This window comes from Vanessa cardui, chromosome 15 (assembly GCF_905220365.1).
Source record: "Vanessa cardui chromosome 15, ilVanCard2.1, whole genome shotgun sequence".
Classification (NCBI taxonomy): Eukaryota; Metazoa; Arthropoda; class Insecta; order Lepidoptera; family Nymphalidae; genus Vanessa; species Vanessa cardui.
The window spans coordinates 427251-445397 of NC_061137.1; the positions used below are offsets into that span (position 1 = coordinate 427251).

An 18147-nucleotide genomic window follows, 5' to 3' on the forward strand; every position below is an offset into this window, starting at 1 on the left:
CTCGGGCGATGCAATGGGGGGTGGCGCGTAGTCCCACGTATTGAGCGGAGATGCCTCCGCACTGAGCATGCGTCGGTCGCATCGATTCGGCGCCGAGCAACGGTCGATGCGCTGATATCGCAGTCGAACTACTCGATAAGAGATTAACGAAAGACGAACTATTTTATTATTTCATCTAGCTAAATGAATAATTGCATCATTCGCGTGTTTAAGTTTACGTCGCTGTCGATAGTAAAACTATTACGTTATTGCGGTTATCCGCAGTTTCGTCCCTGCCACGGCGTGTTTTATTGATTTTTTTCCTCAAATTCCACGCCTCGGTTACACCCTGTTAGATGTTCATATTTGAAATAGCTTTCATTGTTGTGTTCCGGTTTGAAGGGTGAGTGAGCCAGTGTCACTACAGACAGGAAGGGCATAACATCTTAGTTCCCGAGGTTGGTGCATTGGCGATGTTATAAATGGTTAATGTTTCTTTAATATCTGAAACTTAAGTGCACTTTGATTTCTTATTATATATATTGGATATATATATTGGATTTGCATTTTCTAGAGAGTTCTTCATACTTAAACTATGTTTAACTTAATAATAAACGTGGTATTTATATTGTATTATTTACCTATATGTCGAAGTCGGTGCATTATATAGGAAAAAAAACAATTGAGTGTGATGTTGTTATATGGAAAAACCCTTTTCGATGTTATAGCCACGACATATATGTGGTACTTTGCAAATTGCATTTAACAAACTTTATATAAAAAAATAATTAGGTATTTCTACATATAGTATTTATAAAATAATCTTCGTAATAAATGAATGAATAAACACTTCGCTAATGACCAATATTATAAATATGAAAAGGATTCGATATGTCCATTTGTTCGGCTATCAATAACAAATTACTGGACCAAATTTGATTAAACTGCATATGAACAAGCTTGAGCTCTGAGGAAGAACATAGGTTTTGTCATCCTTCGAGGATGCTAACCTGTAGTTGTTCTACTTATTCCTAATAAGTAGAACAACTACAGGTGCGTGAACATCTATCGTCACAAGCTGAATTCCTCGTGAATGAAACCACGGTTAATTTGCTTAATTTGTCTTTATAATTGATCTCGTGCTCAGCGGTGAAGGAAAACATCGTGAGGAAACCTGCATGTGACAAATTTCATAGAAATTCCACCAACCCGCAATGGAACAGCGTGGTGGAATATGTTCCAAACCTTCTCCTCAAAGGGAGAGGAGGTCTTTGGCCCAGCGGTGGGAATGTACAGGCTGCTGTTGTTGTCTGTTGTTGAAACCACGGTTTTAGCTTATAGTTTATACGCTAAGTACCTTATAATTTTCTACTGATGATTTAATAATATATTTAATATTGAATAGGTATATTATTATAATGATATTTTTATAATAGATTTGTCAAGCGAATAGAGAAATATTCACACATCTACGTACAATCTGAACTTTAAATTATGGAACGAAAATTTTCAAAATACAATAATAAAAAAAAAAAACAACAAATGCGTTCCTATTATTGATGCTCAAATAATATATTAAAACTTTCTAATTTGGTGACAAGCTATTTTAAATCTTAAGGCCAATGAAATAAGCTCAACAATTATTTTCATTATAAATTCGAAAATGATTTAAAGGGCAATGTGATACTAACAATAAAAGTACACAAAAAATATGGTTGATGCTCTCAGGCTTACACGTGTATTAACATTAAATACGTCATCATCGCTCTTATGCCCTTCAGCATAGGACATGTAACTGTTTGCACGAAGATGGCCCGTAGCTCCTTTCGACGGATCAATATCATCTGCTGCAGAATCCTTGGCCCGATTCCCGATGTGACCCGGTCTTTACACCCGTCTCCCGGTTCACGTAAAGGTACTTATGTAAGAACGATCGAACAATAAAAACGTCTTTTATATCATGTGTGAACTCTGCGCTTTCTTACTGGTTTAACGGTAATAATTGTCTTGTTAATATGATATCCACAATATTAACGTTTTACCAAAACAACGCCTTTTACTTTGCAATAGCTACTGTAACTCAGCTATCTGATAATTTAAATTTTTTAAGTCTTTTCATCGCAAACTGAATTCTATGCTGGCGAATTGGGTAATTTTTGGAGAACGGATTTATACTCCAGAATTTTTTCATCATTGAGCTTGAAGATGATTTGGGATCTATCTGCTGGTCCATATCAGATCAATTTGATAATCTATACTAATATTCTAAAGAGGTTATTACATCCCAAAAGACACTGGTAGAAAGCACATTATTCCGAAATACTATATAATATCATAGCATTTCCTTTATAAATAAATTGCAGCCATGAGAAGCCAGGGCGTGTCACTAGTTGTATAAAATTATGTAGTTTATAAAAAGTTAAAATTTATTGATGTGTCTTTATCTTTTGCATTTAAACAAGTAAGATTGAATACGAGTTGAAACTACATTTTGAATCTGAACATAAGATCACAAAAGAGCAATTCGTAGCGTACGAGTACATTTTCAAAGGAGTAAATCTTCCACGTGCGGAAGAGGTAAGTACTCTCGCGTACACAGTTCAGGTGAGGTCACCCTTGGCCTACTTTTGTGAGGTTTCTTTCAAAGAACTCAGGCTCTTTACATTCCACAGACTTGAAGCTCTACACACTAACACCTTAATATATATTCGTTATTACTGTTTTACGTTTTACATTAAAATTTTAAAGAAAGTGTCCTCGTAATTCTATCTCATACAGTTCAGTGATTCTAATTTGCGTCATTGTTTGACTTGCCAACAATTTGGTCAGAATCTGTCATTTTTTCAGTAAGTTGGGTGTCCAGGTGTGTTGTGGTAATCTATATCATACCATTATAGATGCATTTAGTTGGCATGTCATCTTCTAGAAACACGTCATAAAGTCTCCCTGGAATTCTACGCATGCGCTTTCAGTCGAAATTTACTAGAAATTCGTGATGTAATGTAAATTATGTGAGAATCACTCTCTCCATTTTGATAAGGGAGATAATCAAAACCGCTTGCGATCTTCTAGCATGATACTAGCATACGCGTTATCAAAAATCTTACGTTATGCTAGTAGCGCGCGCTCGCTCGCATACCAGCTGGAAGCGAGCCACAGGTGTGATACATAACACGGCATTTAGTGCTATACTTATCTATTTAAAAATAAAGATGTACGTTTCATATATTATGAATCTCTCTCACAGAATATTAGACGTTTTGACATTTAACTGCGACATGTGCCAAGACGTTTGCGCCGCCTTTAGCACACTGCGCCGCAACCTGAGAGGTCGCGAGCTGTCATCTGTACCCGGGAGGCAGGATCAATAACCGGCAGTCGACCCGGTCAACGAATCCTTGGCCCGGTTGTAGCATCTCAGTTGTAGCGTAATACTACAGCCGGTGTACTGATTTGTTATTTGAAAATATTTATTTAAATAAATACTCTTATGTTGTATTATATACATTCTAAATAACTTTATATATACTAAATGATAATATAATCACGAATCAAAATTGTATACAACATTTATTTAAATTGTATTAAATCGGTAAGTACAAAGTACAAAGGTTGGTCATAAAAAAACAACGGAAATTTTTCGTTAAATAATCTAGAAATACTATTTAAAGATTTTAAGATAGCGTCAATACTTTTTTTCGATACTCCGTCGTTAGTATCTTTCTGTGTCATGATCATATCAATTTAATTTGCTTTCGTTGTCAACAGTCCGTTATTCAAATTTATTTATCTGACACTTTAGCTAAATTATATTAATTTTCGCCAGTCGTTAGAACTTAAACAATCAATACTCTCGTTATTTATGTATAGATTAGTAGATTTACTAATTATTTACACTAATACCTTTTCTTGACTCGGATATATTTTTCAATCTTTATGTTAATTAAAATATTATATTTATCAATATTAATGTTATTTATTAAAACAGTTATTTCTTAATCATCATGTTATGGGATTACGTTGAATGTAGATACATACGACAGGTTGGGTACATTTTACATCTTGACTACTGAATCTATCATTATTATATTTTGCAAGCCATTATATGTTATGTTAGTTATAGCAGTCACTTATAGCCGTAATGGCCCAATCACAAGACTTGAATCATGGGCAAGCACTGAGTTAAAGTGCTTAATTTTTATTTATAATTCATTTCCAGTTCTATTATAAAGGAAAACATTGCAGGTAACGTGCAAGTGGATGTATTCACCAACCAGAATTGTAGGAGATTTGAAGATACTCTACCAGAGTATACTTCAAATCCTTTACACAAAGCAAGGCGTTTAAAGTTATTAGTTTTTATTAAATAAGTGCAAATTATTTAAAATTAAAATCATTATATTCAACTAAATCTCCCTTTTAAATAAAACTAGTTATAACGGATTTTGATCGCGTATATTAATTATTTTGACTACCAGTCAGGTCAGTCTACCCGTGACCACGAACGCTGTAAAGTGCTCGAAACGTCGGGATGTCCAAAATAATTAATATACGCGATCAAAATCCGTTATAACTAGTTTTATTTAAATGTGTAATAATCGCGAAAATTTAAGACAACATTAAATCTCACTGTTGATCTGTAAATCTAAGATTCCTAGAACCAAAACACTATAAGGTATAATGGTATAAAGCGTTACTGTGCTAAAGAGTAAATAAACCTACCATATGAATTTGTTGGAAAATTATAACATTTAGTTCTAGGAAACGCGATAATCCAAAAGGCCTGATTACCCAGAATTCAGCATTGAGTGTTTTCAGTGTGTGGCCAGACAGTGTGGGGCCTTGTGCGCCGTATCCGCTTGCGATATATGGTCAGCAAACCAAATTGAAACTGATTATGAATATAAAATAAAATTATATGAAAATCAAAGAGGTGGTTTAACTTGTTATTTAGTTCTTTATAATTTCTTTCTCTAGTTCTTCTCGGGTATATCTTTTGACAAACTGGTAGTAGATTTAAAAAAAGGTCAAGCTATCCCACTGATGGGCTAATGCTTCTCAAGCTGCATTAGAATTGCTTCAAACCTTCTTTCTTTGAGAAGGTGGATACTATAGACATATGTGGCAGAATTTAATTGAAATTATACACGTGAAGGTTTCCTTACGATGTTTTTCTACACTAGCGAGCGTGAGATGAATTTTAAAAACAAATTAAACATATGAATATTCAACGGTGGTAATCCAGATTAGACGCCATCAGCATCTGATAAAATATATGCGTTCTGCCTTCGTACCAATGAGGTATCATTTTTTGGTGTCACTTCAAAAATTCAGAATTCTATAGCAATTTTAATAAAAAGATTTCTATTGTAAACTTAAGTTCAAAATGTCAGCATCATATTAGCACAAACATCTATTCAAAAAATCAAAGTAGTTACGTTACATGTAAAAGAAGATATGCGCAAACAAGCTTATCAGTTACTGATGCTTCTTTGCAAACAGCGATACAAAGTTCTCGGTAATCAGATTGCCGTCGAAGGAATGCGGCAAAACAAACTAACAGCGTTTAGGCACAACAGACTGAATGGGGCCTTGTACCTGCGCAGTGTGTGATCTAAGGGGCGAGTTACGAACGGTTGTTGTTTATTTTTATTTTTTTTGGTAATCAGATGAGCGAGTGGGCGCTGATTAGTCGCCTTTTCACTGGCTCTGGTAAAACGCTGCCAATCAGAAATCTAAGCTGTTATGTCCTTTATGTTACACTGGCTCACTCACTCTTCAAACCGGAATATATACAAAGTATTTCCATTTTCAAGTGACATATAAAACTAAAAAAATATAGAAATGACAAAATATATACCTTGATACATTATGTTAAGATTATCAAGTACTTGTACTTCATGACTGTACCAGATATGAACGTACCTAGATGTATATATATGTATATCTATAATAAGCAAAGAAAAAACAGTGAAACACAATTTAAATAAGAGTAGTAAATTCATAAACATATTACATACTTTACATTTTCAATGATATATCCAATTTAGACCATTGAACAAACACTGGTATCAATATTGGTATTAACGTGTAACAGATCTTATAGTATAAGTACAAGTTTGCAACTCAAAAACTATTCAATTACATCCATATTCAATTCAAATTAGTTTTACATTTGGACACAAAATGTTAGTTTAGTCGTACTACCAGAAAATATAGCATGTTGACTAGTATATTCACTGACAATCGTAGAGGTTAAATATCGGCGATAAGGGTGCGTCCGTCGCAAACAGGCACATCCTTTGTGCCTCTAACGAACACGAGGTACGGAGATAAGATGCCGTTTGTTTACAGATGCTATTAGTTCAGCTGCTTTGAGGATCAGCTTGACGTCGAGCTGAGACTGTTATTGTAAATATCCGATCTACATTTTAAATGAGACGTTTAAATCTACATTTTATCTCTGACTTTATATTATCCTCTTACTGGATCAGGAATGAAGACTAAAAAAAATTGTACTTAAGTACAAGTTATTGTTCCGAGTCTTTGTTACTACGTATACGAGGGACATAACATCTTAGTTCCCAAGGTTGATGGCGCATTTATTATATGAGGACTATTTAATATTTCTTATTGACCTAATGTCCTTGTAGTGACCACTACAAGCAGGCTGAATTGTCTTTCCAACGACTCGCCTTGATTGATTGACAAGAATTATAAGGTTTGAAAGAAACCTTTATCGATTGATTTTGGATTTGATCAAAAATAAGAATAGAACAACTTCATGCACATAATCGATGTTTGTACGGATATCACAATAACACATTATATATTTGCTTATACTTGCGAGTTGGTAGCTTCGTATCTATCCGGAATATATGGTAAGTGTGTTTGGCGTTCTGTATTCAAAACTATGCAAACGTTTTATTTTCTTAATTGAATTTAGGTAGGCAGAGAAGCAAATGGGCGACTCGATGCTATGTTGACTTTTTCTCGTTGATATCAGATCTAGAAGAGTTCTTACATTCTATGGCATAGATGAGTCACTAGCAGCGGGATCTACAAATAAGATCGACTCATTCAACACAGAATACGGTTGTTTGGCAGTGAGTGGACAGTACTGCACGTGCCTGAACGAATCTGTAACCAAACCACATCGAGTATCTAATAATAACCAAATAACAAATTGATATTAATAAGAGTAACTCATAAAACGAATTAAAAAAAGATAATTTACTATCGTTTAAATTATAATGCATTTCACTAATTTCATAGTCTTTAATATTAAAATGTAAATAGTAGGTAACGTTTCAAGAACTTGGCAAGTGTCGATGGCTTTCCTCAAGGAAAATAAACGATGAACTCATAGCTACGTGTGGATTTACCTCTTTGTGTTTGCGATGGAGAATTAATCGACTCATTATGTAACCAGAATATCAATAAATGCAAAAACCTAACGAATTTTTTTTACGATTACGTAAATATTACGTGCATATACTATGTGTGCTATGCAATTAAACTCAATATTAGTTTGGATTTTACAGATGTAAAATAAACGATAATATAGATATATTGGCTGTCCTTTTTTACAAATTCTGGGATAAGGGCTCATTTATACATTTTCTTGTTTAATGAAGTTCATAGCCATCAACGAGTAACTTGTAGTAGATAGTTATTTTATTACTTTAGTTGTAGTAAAGTTACTTTTCACACCGTCAATCCTTTCTTCCCGCCAAAACATATCTCAGGGAATCGTGACATGAAAGTTGTCAATAGCTGATGAATGCTTTATTCCGAAGACGGTTTACAGCGTGACTTGTCACGTGAGAAGTGTTGTTCATTAAAGTTATGTCACGTCGTTATCTAACGCAAGCAATTTGGCGTGTCCCCTGCTGTGTCCTCGATTCGTTCGCCCTTGAAATGAGCGAATATAGAAACACGTGAGTTTGATAATACTCGGACAGGCAGACGTCAGTCGCATTGATGTATGGTCTATTTTATTTATATATTTACATTGTATAGAGCCGTGACGACTCAGTGCATAGAAAACGTGAATTATAATCGATTAATTAAAATACAATTTAATATGTTAAAACTACTTATACTCTACTTGATGGAAGGCTCTGTGCGAGACCGTCTGGGTAGGTACCACCCACTCATCAGATATTCTACCGCAAAACAACAGTACGCAGTATTTTTGTGTTCCGGTTTGAAGGGTGAGTGAGCCAGTGTAACTACGGGCACAAGGAACATAACATCATAGTTTCCAAGGTTGGTGGAGCATTGGCGATAGTGACCACCAGGTAAGACTTACCATCAGGTAGCCCATATGCTCGTCCACCAACCAATAGCATAAAAAACCCTCTCAAATTATCAAACAGTATCTTATTCCAGCTAGAGCCAGGTTAACCAAGTCGCGACACTGCAATTCTCGAGGTCGCTGTAGTTTATTCTTATATTTTTACCACACAACGAAAGTATAACAAGACTTCTAACCAAATGGAGGAATATTTCGATTTAACAATTTCGGTAACAATCTTTATTAATATTTACAGCTAAAGAAATGTTGTTTTCGATTTTTTACGGCAAGGCGAACCACTGGATCGATATTGATGAAATTAGGTAAAGCAAGCTTGAACTCTATGACAAATTTTTGACTTTACCTGACGATCAAACCCTTAAAACGCGAGCAAAGTCGAAGAAGGCAACTAGTGTATTATAAATATATACTTCTTAATCTCTACCCGCGTTGCTTATGGTTTAAACAATGTATACCCTAAAAGGAGAGCGTAATCTCTCAGGTTTTCTACAGCTCGGTACCTTTACGCCTTAAATATATAAGCACATAGGTACAAGCATAACTAAACAGATTAAGATTTATTGAAAACGTAATACGAGCAAATATCGAACAACGTATTCAAAGATTAAACAAGGAAAATGCTTTGCAGATATAATAAGTATTATTGCACACTCCCACATTTAATCAATCGAAAGACATCGTGATATCGATTACACTATCACGTCTTATAAACATCCGGTTAGACGAAACGCCAAGTATGCAAATACACAAACCGTTAAGTCACTACGTCGGACGGCTGCGATACGCGAATGGAAAGTTCCCGGTTGATACGTTATCAGGCACGCGGACACGCCGTGCTGTGACGATGTATGCAATACAAGCTCTCGTCGACTTGGTAGCGACCTGCCCCGACTTCACACGAATTGCAGCCAATCGTACATCGTCTTACTCCTGCCGTCCTTATCGCCTACGTCTTAAGCTGCGATGCTACTTACAACTTTAAATGGATATTTGAATTTCGATTCTGATGCAAGTTTTCTTTACGATTTTGGTAAGACCCAACAATAAACGTTAATAAAATCATTATCAGCTGAACTAAATTCGGATTGTTTAGATTATTTATTCTGTGATGACAAGTAAAGTCACAATAATAATGCAATTTATAAAGTTGATTTTTAAATTAATATAATATATATACATATTATTTTATCGTATTAATAACTAGTATTTTATATGACGTAATGAATTGATCTTTCGTTGTAAGATGTAACTTAAATGGATTCATAAATAACATTGTAAAGGGAATCACGTTACAAGCTCAAGACAATAACACTTAATTTTAATTGAAATATTCTTATGTACAGATCGACGCAATACGTAGGTATTTCTTCTACAAATAGTTGATAACGGGATACGATGATATCAGCTCAGATAAATGTGACGTGTGTCAAATGTTTTGGACAGTGGAAAACGATCTCCTTATATATTTAATCGACATTTTCAACATTTGAAAACAAAATACAACTTTAACAGTTCTATGGTAGAATGTTGTCCAGATTTGATACACTTTCGTTAAATTACAGCTAAAGCCATTGTTCCGTGAGACCGTAAATAGTTTTGAAAATTACTTGAAGCAAAAAGTAATTGTGACAATAAGGGAATATAAGATCTATTAACGCACCCAATCTTGTACGATCTCCCGCAGTAGCAGTAATTCAGTCAGTCAGGCGTAAGTTCGTACGTATCCCGGATATAAGAATTCTATTATAAAGTTATATTATAATACTAGCTGTGCCCGAAACCTTGTACGCGTTTGAATTTAACAAAAAAAAATATTGTAGCCTAAGTTACTCCTTATTATATCAGTTATCTGTTAATAAAAGTCCCACCAAAATCGGTCAAGCCGTTCCCGAGATTAACCGGAACAAACAAAGACACACAAAAATTGTAAAAAATGTTATTTTGCTATATATATCGTGTATGCATTGAGTAAAAAGGGCTATTTTAATATTACAAACAGACGTTCCAATTTTATTATATGTATAGACAAAGCGGCATTTGATACAATGACAGTAACGCAATAGGGACTCTACACACTTGAAGACGACAAGTTCTTGAACATCGTCTGACGCCACCGCCTCACGATATAAGGTTAACGATTACGTCTGTACGTTACGTGACATCGATTACAAGAGTATCACCACACTATAACAGTGTATTTATAGTTACCGGTACTTTAGATAAGAGCGAAAAACATTGCAATACCCTTATCTGTTGTTGTATCGAAGTTAATTAAGTGACCTTATTTAACATTAATCATTTTTCATTTTGTTTTTATAATTTACATACAACTATAGCTGTTGCCTGTGGCTTCGTTCGCGTTCTAGTGATCTGTCGTTACTTTTAGATATAAAAAAATTATGTCCTCTCTTAGAAATTAAACTAGCTCTATATAAAATTTCAGCATCAAATTCGATTTCTTGTTTACAGCAGTTTAAAGTACAACAGACAGACATATGGTTACTTTCGCATATATTATTAGTATTATTATATATTAAAAAGGAGATGACGTCATATTACAACTAAATCAATACCAAATACAAGATTGGTTTTACTTGTACACAATCAATATATGTTATTTATTTATGTAAATCATTGGCAAACTAGTTTATGGATCGATTGTTAGTTTTGGCTTCTGTTAATTTATACAAATCGATGTATTTAACATATCATCTAGGCACAGCACTAGCCGCTTTTTCTTGAGTTATTTTTAGGTTGTTGTATACCACTGTCGCTATTCGTATTAGGAAATAACTCGTGATCTCGCTATCACCGAATGTATCGTTATCGATAAGATAATCATCATTTGCGTCAATCCATCGCACACAGTACGATTTTATCGCGCGCTATCTGATCTTGTTGATGTCAGAGACCTTTTTTTGGTACATATTTTAGTTATCGTTCGCTGCCATATCGAATCGTGTTAAGAATACTTAATTCCACACGCCGCTGATTGTGAAACGATTTGATAAAAGCGTTCGCTACACTTATACACAATATTATGATGTCGTGCTCAAATACTTTTGAGTTCAGACAAAGAAACTGTTACTGTTGACTCATTTACACAGGAAACTACTATGGGGCTTATTGAATTAAAAATGATAACAGAAATTCAATCATCAATGATAAGATACATTTCACAAACTTTATATTTACCAGGAAAATTAATCTGACGACTCTAACAATCCCATGTGATACATAATAGCACATTTAATATCCAGAATGACCCAAAGATTCTCACAATTTTAGTTGTATAAACTCTTTGAATATCCACAGGGACCTAGGTATTATGGCCCTGGTCTATGGTCTATGGTCTGTAATTATGATGGTTCACTCAACTTTCACCTTTAAACCGGAACACAGCAGCCTCAGCTTTTCGTCGATAAAATAACAGTAATTATCGAATTTCGTCTCGAAACCAATTAAAATGATGAATAATAAGCATATAATTAAGTAAATAAAGATAAGTATAACACTAGCAACGACGGTACATAAATAAAAGATAATGATGATGAAAGGACTTACACAACGGCGGTGACTTCATAATCTGAAACGTGACCTTAAAAACGTGACAGCGGAACATCAGCTCGCCTCTTGAAACTATCGCTCAGGAGGCACGTGCTCGAGGGGTCCTACTGTGTTTGTTGTATTGCAATACTCCTACCGTATCTATGCAACGGTGTGTGTTTTGAAATTAAACCATCATACGAAATATAAAGAATACTTTTGAACATGTGTTGATGAAATAAGTCATATTATGATCAAATCCACATTCATTATAATTTAAATATTGACTGCCTGGTGGTTTGATACATTCGCACTGTAAGAAACATTTACCATCCCTTACATCACCAATGCGCCACCAACATAGGAAGCTAAGATTTTGTCATATTATAACTAAAATAATAATAATAACATAATTCTATGGAACCTCTAGAGTTATTGTGATGATGATAACTTTTTCTGCTTTCATTTATAACAACTTGTTTAAAATATTCAAAAGAATTTCTTTTCTCTGAGCGTTCCTTTTGTATCGAGATTAATGTAAACTATTTATTTAATAGTGACATCTTCGTGACTTATAAAGTCCACGTCGACTGTTTTCCTTGTTTCTTTTAACGATTGTATAGGTTATTCAAGTCCAAGGCCGAACTCTGTTGTTATTGAAGTGAATGGTTTTTTATTGAACGCGCGATCGTATTTGGAATGCTGAGCAAAAATATAATTAACGAAATACCTTGAATATAATTATACGTTTAGTGATTTCTGTTACATTCGAAAACTAAAACAAAGCAAGCGATAAGGCAGCGCCTCAGACGCAGCAGGGTAATTGGGCCAGAGCTCAACGTATCACTGATTGAGGCTAGATAACTTTGGCAATTCGAGCTGGTAACGTCTTGCACAAATTTTCGCACGAACGGCGTGAAAATTAACGTATCGTAACATTTATATTTAGCGCTCGAACAATGAATGAAGATTCGCATTGATTGTCTACCGTCCTAAATAAAACTAGAGATCTGTACACGCGGCTGTACCGAACTGTCGTTGTCCAAGATGGCGGCGCTGACGTCACCGTGCGTTTCCTTTCGCGCCGCCTTCACCTTGACATTTAGATTTGATTCTCGAACGTGTCGACGCGGCCGCTCGTCCGCGACGCGCGTTGCATAATTAGAACTGTATGAATACTCGCTTCGCGCGCCTTCGTATCTCGTGTTTAATTTCGCCTACATACTTTGTGAATGCCGTTAAATAACAGCTGGTTCGAATAATATTGCCGATACTAGTAGTCGAACGCTGCGAAGCTTCGCTAAGGATAGTGGGACCGGTTATTTTTATCGCTCGAACGAGTTTGCGTTAAAGTTGAACACTATTTGCGAAATGATAATTATGTTAATGTTGCAAGGTCGATATATAAATGTGAAGGTATTCTTTTCACAGAATTGACTACAATTTCACATCAACAAAATACGTGCTAACTAGAGGAATTCTCACGTGCGTTGCTTGCGTGAGCGCCGATTGTCTTAAATGTTAAATAGTTCCCGTGCCATTGTGCGGAACAAACTGACTGGAAAATCTTACTCCAATTAGCGTCCAAAACGGAGCCGGCGATTCTTAATAAGACAAAGCCTTCTATGCCTGATTTCAAATAGATGTAACGCTTATACGTGTATTTTTTTATTATTGTATTTAGATTGAATCATGTGATATTTTTAGATTATAACTTAAATAATGTAAAACTAAAAGAATATGAGTAGGTTCGAAGACCAGTCCTACTATCTATAATTAAAAATATATTTAAAAAAAATTATAGCTGTTTTTAATTGTTAATACCCTTCGGTATATAAAGCAATATTATTTATTACATAAGAAAAACACGCACTCGTTCGAACCACGACTCATGTTGTACGGGTGCACACAATTTCATCATCATCGTTCTCGGCAAAAACTGAACGCCGGGTCGTGCCAGTTCGTCGAAGTCCGTGGGAATGCTCCCACCGTAGCCATCACCACTTTCTCACCACTGTTTTTGTGAGCCAACGACCGGTCTCGGGTCTTGTAATTGAATAAATTCATATATTAATAATGTATAATGTATTAACCGTGTAACTAACGAACCGTCAGGTATTTGGGTGCCTTCAGATAGGATATTAATCTTTTTATCAGTGGTATTATTAAATTTACTTTGATTTTAATATTTGAAAGATGTTTTTATTTAGTAATTATATAATTATGTTTTATATTAAGAATTTCAGACGGTATTGTTATACATATAGATTAAAGGTCACGTAGCTAGCTTAGTCACTAGACAAGTCAGGCCATATAAATATAAATTGTATCTGATTCGGTTTCTATAAATATTTTTCCTATATTTCCAGGAGTTTTAAGGCAAAAATCCCGGAAATCCAGTATAAAATAGGGAATAGAACTTGCATTTTGTATTATCTCTATTTGGGCATTTTCTCTTAAAAATTGTTACAAAACAATTTTCAACACCAATTTACAAAATAATCAAAATTACGATGAAAAATTTCAAGGAGTATATTTACTTCTCACAAACCTTGGAATCAGAAGGTTCTCAGGAAACGGCCTATACTTTATCTTTGGATCTTATAATAAATAATTGTCGTCCAAAAAAAAAAATGATTTAAATATCATTTAACCCAGTTTTATTTCACACAGTAAGCAAATCACTTTATATAATACTTATATGTATATACTTTAATATTTCCTTACGAGAGCATGTGACCAAACGCGCTCCAGCGAACTTGTTTTAAATTCCGAGGTACCGGTTTGTCATTTATATTCATAGTTACAATATCATAGGATCAACATTTTATTAATGTTAATATATTATGTATACATCACTTAATTACAACTATTATTAATACGGGTGTTGTTACATATGTTAAATTGAAATGATTCGAGACCGCTTGACCGATGACCACAGTTTTACAAATTTTTGAGCTGAAATTGTTATAGATACGCACTGGTAACGATGGTTAAGTATGATTAGTTCATAGTCCATAGTAATATTATACATGTCAAACTAAACAGATTTTGAGGAATTTTGGTATTAAGCAAGATTGAAACTCAAGGAAGGATTAAGGGTAATTTTTATACCTAAACTTCCAAAAACGAGAGACAATTGAATACAAAAGAATAATACCACAATACTTTATAGGTATTTTAGTACCAGTCGTTACTAAATTTGTTTACAAATACCACAATAGTTAATGGTTTACTTTTACAGTTTTTGCCGTCATTTATATTCATTATTAATGAACTGAAAATTTCCAATGATAATAGTGTAAACAAAGATGGCGGGTTACATTTCGGAGGAGCTCCACATGCGTTTTCACATGTGTGTCAATAATTTATCTTATAATTTATCACGGAAAACTTCCTGAGAACGCTTGCATATGCTCTATATGATATATGATGATTTGCTGCTGGGCACAGGACTCTTGTCCCTGTGCAGATATTTCCATTATTCTACCACCACTGGCTACAGTTGTGTCGAACGAGGTAGCTTATAAACAGATAGTGTTTTTATAAAGTTTGAACGGGAAACGAGAATTCAAAACACGAAGTAAACGATAATAGCGGGTAAGTAGATGACCTTCTGCAGACCAGTTTCGGTAACAAGCCATCTGTTTTTGGCTACGCGAACACTAATCGTGACCGGTTTCTGGCCGTGACGTTTGCGGCAACCGCATTGTACAAAGAATTAAACGACATTGGGAATTATATTAATCGGTTTTTTATGTAAATTTTGCCAAATGTTCAACAATCGAAACGTTTCAACATTTTGAGTATTAGGGCTAGGCTAGTCGACGGTTGCAGATAATTACTTTATAAATAATGTATTGAAGAAGTCGTTTCATTATCTAAATTTATTTACGATATAGAAATAACGAGTAGATTTGATGTAGAAATAAACATACTGAAGGGTTACCGTTCTCACTGAAATTTGAATGCAACACCCAATCTCAACAGTTTTAGTGGACTTACAAACTAGGCAAACCGAACCAATATGAGCTATTAGCAATTATTAACCGACGTTTAGTATTAGGAAAATCGCTAATGTCTTACTAATTTTGGGTTGATAATTTTCCGGACAAAAAACTCAGTAGCTCGTTACTGACCCAACCCAAGGATTGAACACAAACGTCTTGATCTAAATCTTTTTAGGCTAACCAATAGACTAATGAAACAGTACAGACAATAGAGGTCTTAAAACCTGTTTCGTTTCTCATTAATCGTAAGTTCGACCTTTATTTATAATAGTATCGACTTCATTAGCGTATACTAAACTATGCAGTTGTTAAACCAAAGCAAAGAATTAACAAAGCCTGGAATTTATCTATAAGAACGACTTACATATATTTAACTTAATCTTTAACATATAAATCAAGCACTTCAAAAATCCTTTTGTCCTACATCGTTAGCTGTTTGTCCATCACAGTCAAGGAAACAATAAATAACTCACGTAGACGAATACACGAACGGATTAGTGTCACTCCAATCGTTTAATAAATAAGACAAGAGATTAAATCCATAAGAAGCTTTATATGTAACGAGTGGCCTCATCTGATTTATTCGAATTCACTTGGAATACTAAAGGTCTCATTGAGATAACATTCCCGATAAAGCCTTGGATTACCTCGATAAGCCTGCGCTCGACTGTATAAGTCCCAGGATACATTTGCTTCTGGTAGTGGAGCTTTGTGCTTCTGGTTAGATTTAGCGCACTTACCAGTCATCTTATAATACAGTAATACTTGGTATTGTTGTATTTCGGTGAACAGTGAGTGAGCCAATGTAATTACACGCAAAAGGGATCTTGTAATTGATGACACAGTTTTGTGCTTTTCTTTAAATTATATTAATAGACGAGGCTGTTACTTTATTTATTTTTAAATAAATATTGGACACTAACATTACTCTGAACACAATGTAGGTTATTTATATTGTGTACTGCTTTATAATAGAATTACATTGAAATATCATTGTGAGTGTGCTTTGCTCGTCTGTCTCAGACGATAAATACCCGCAGACAGACAATCATAAACAAATAAGTAATTATAAGTGTAAGTCACGATTCTAATTATTTAATAACAGTTTGGTACTGTCTGAACGATCTTGATGATAATCTGTACTAATATTATAAATGTGAAAGTATTTCTGTCTGTGTGTCTGTCTGTCTGTCGCTCTCATATGACAAAACTAATAAACCGAAATTGATGAAATTAAGCGTGAAGCAAGCTTGAACTCCAAGGAAGGATATGGGCTACTTTTTTGTCTAACACATCGTAACAACTAGTAATAAATAAATCTAGCGGTATACCTGCGACTGACTCATCGTGAGATCTCTGAAACTACCAATTATCCAATTAATTAACTAACTCCCGATGTAGGCACGAGAAATTATTTTTAAAAGTTTCAACTTCAACGGAGAAAGTGGAAGGGATAATTTTGTATGAATTTTACTATCTTAAATCAATTTTGATTAGATATAGACGTACAGAACTGGGTACATTCATGAATATTGGATTCATATAATATTCTTATTCTTCGATTGCGTTTGTAATAGAGGGGCAGACTAGTATTTAGGTCACCTGATGGTACTACGACTTCCACACTGTTAGTAAAGGAATTACTTATATCTCTCGAACCTGCTATTAAAGCTTCAAATCGAAATCTATAGTAATAAATTCAGAAAAGTTAGTCTTGAGAATCCTATCACCAATAGACTACGTGGGACATTTGCACTGTTAAGTAATACCAAGAGTTAGATTCAGCGCGCCCCCCGAGCGCGGATTGGTGAATACAAATGCTATACTTACATTTCAGATATTCATATGAGCAAGTTTCCTCGTGAAGATTTCCTTCACTGCAAAGCACGAGGTGAATCGTAAGCATTATGCTAGAAACCCCAGTATAGGTGACAACTAATTTTATTTTAAAATAAAAGGATAATAGTGATACGTAATGGAATACATCTATACATAATCTAAAACAAAGTTACTTCCTGCCGTTGGTACACTTAGAGCTATGGTATTTAACATGGTTTCCATCAATCAATAGAGTAATAGTAAAAAAAGCGGATAATTTTATCTTTCCTAGAAGGAAAAAATTCTACGTCTTTTATCGTCTACTAGCGACCCACCATGGCTTGGCATGGTTGCAATACTGTTACTAAATATATTACAGAATTTGTTTAATTACGACATCACAGTAGAAACTTCTAAAATTGACAGCGTTTCTTTACTATATTGTCCACGTATTATATACAAAAACCTTCCACT

At 34.5% G+C, this 18147-nt stretch overlaps 1 protein-coding gene across 3 annotated transcripts in view; it reads right to left on the reverse strand.

Annotated features, from left to right (window-relative positions):
* Positions 1-18147, reverse strand: part of LOC124535524 — a 113818-nt gene that overhangs the window by 16982 nt on the left and 78689 nt on the right. The window lies entirely within an intron of this gene.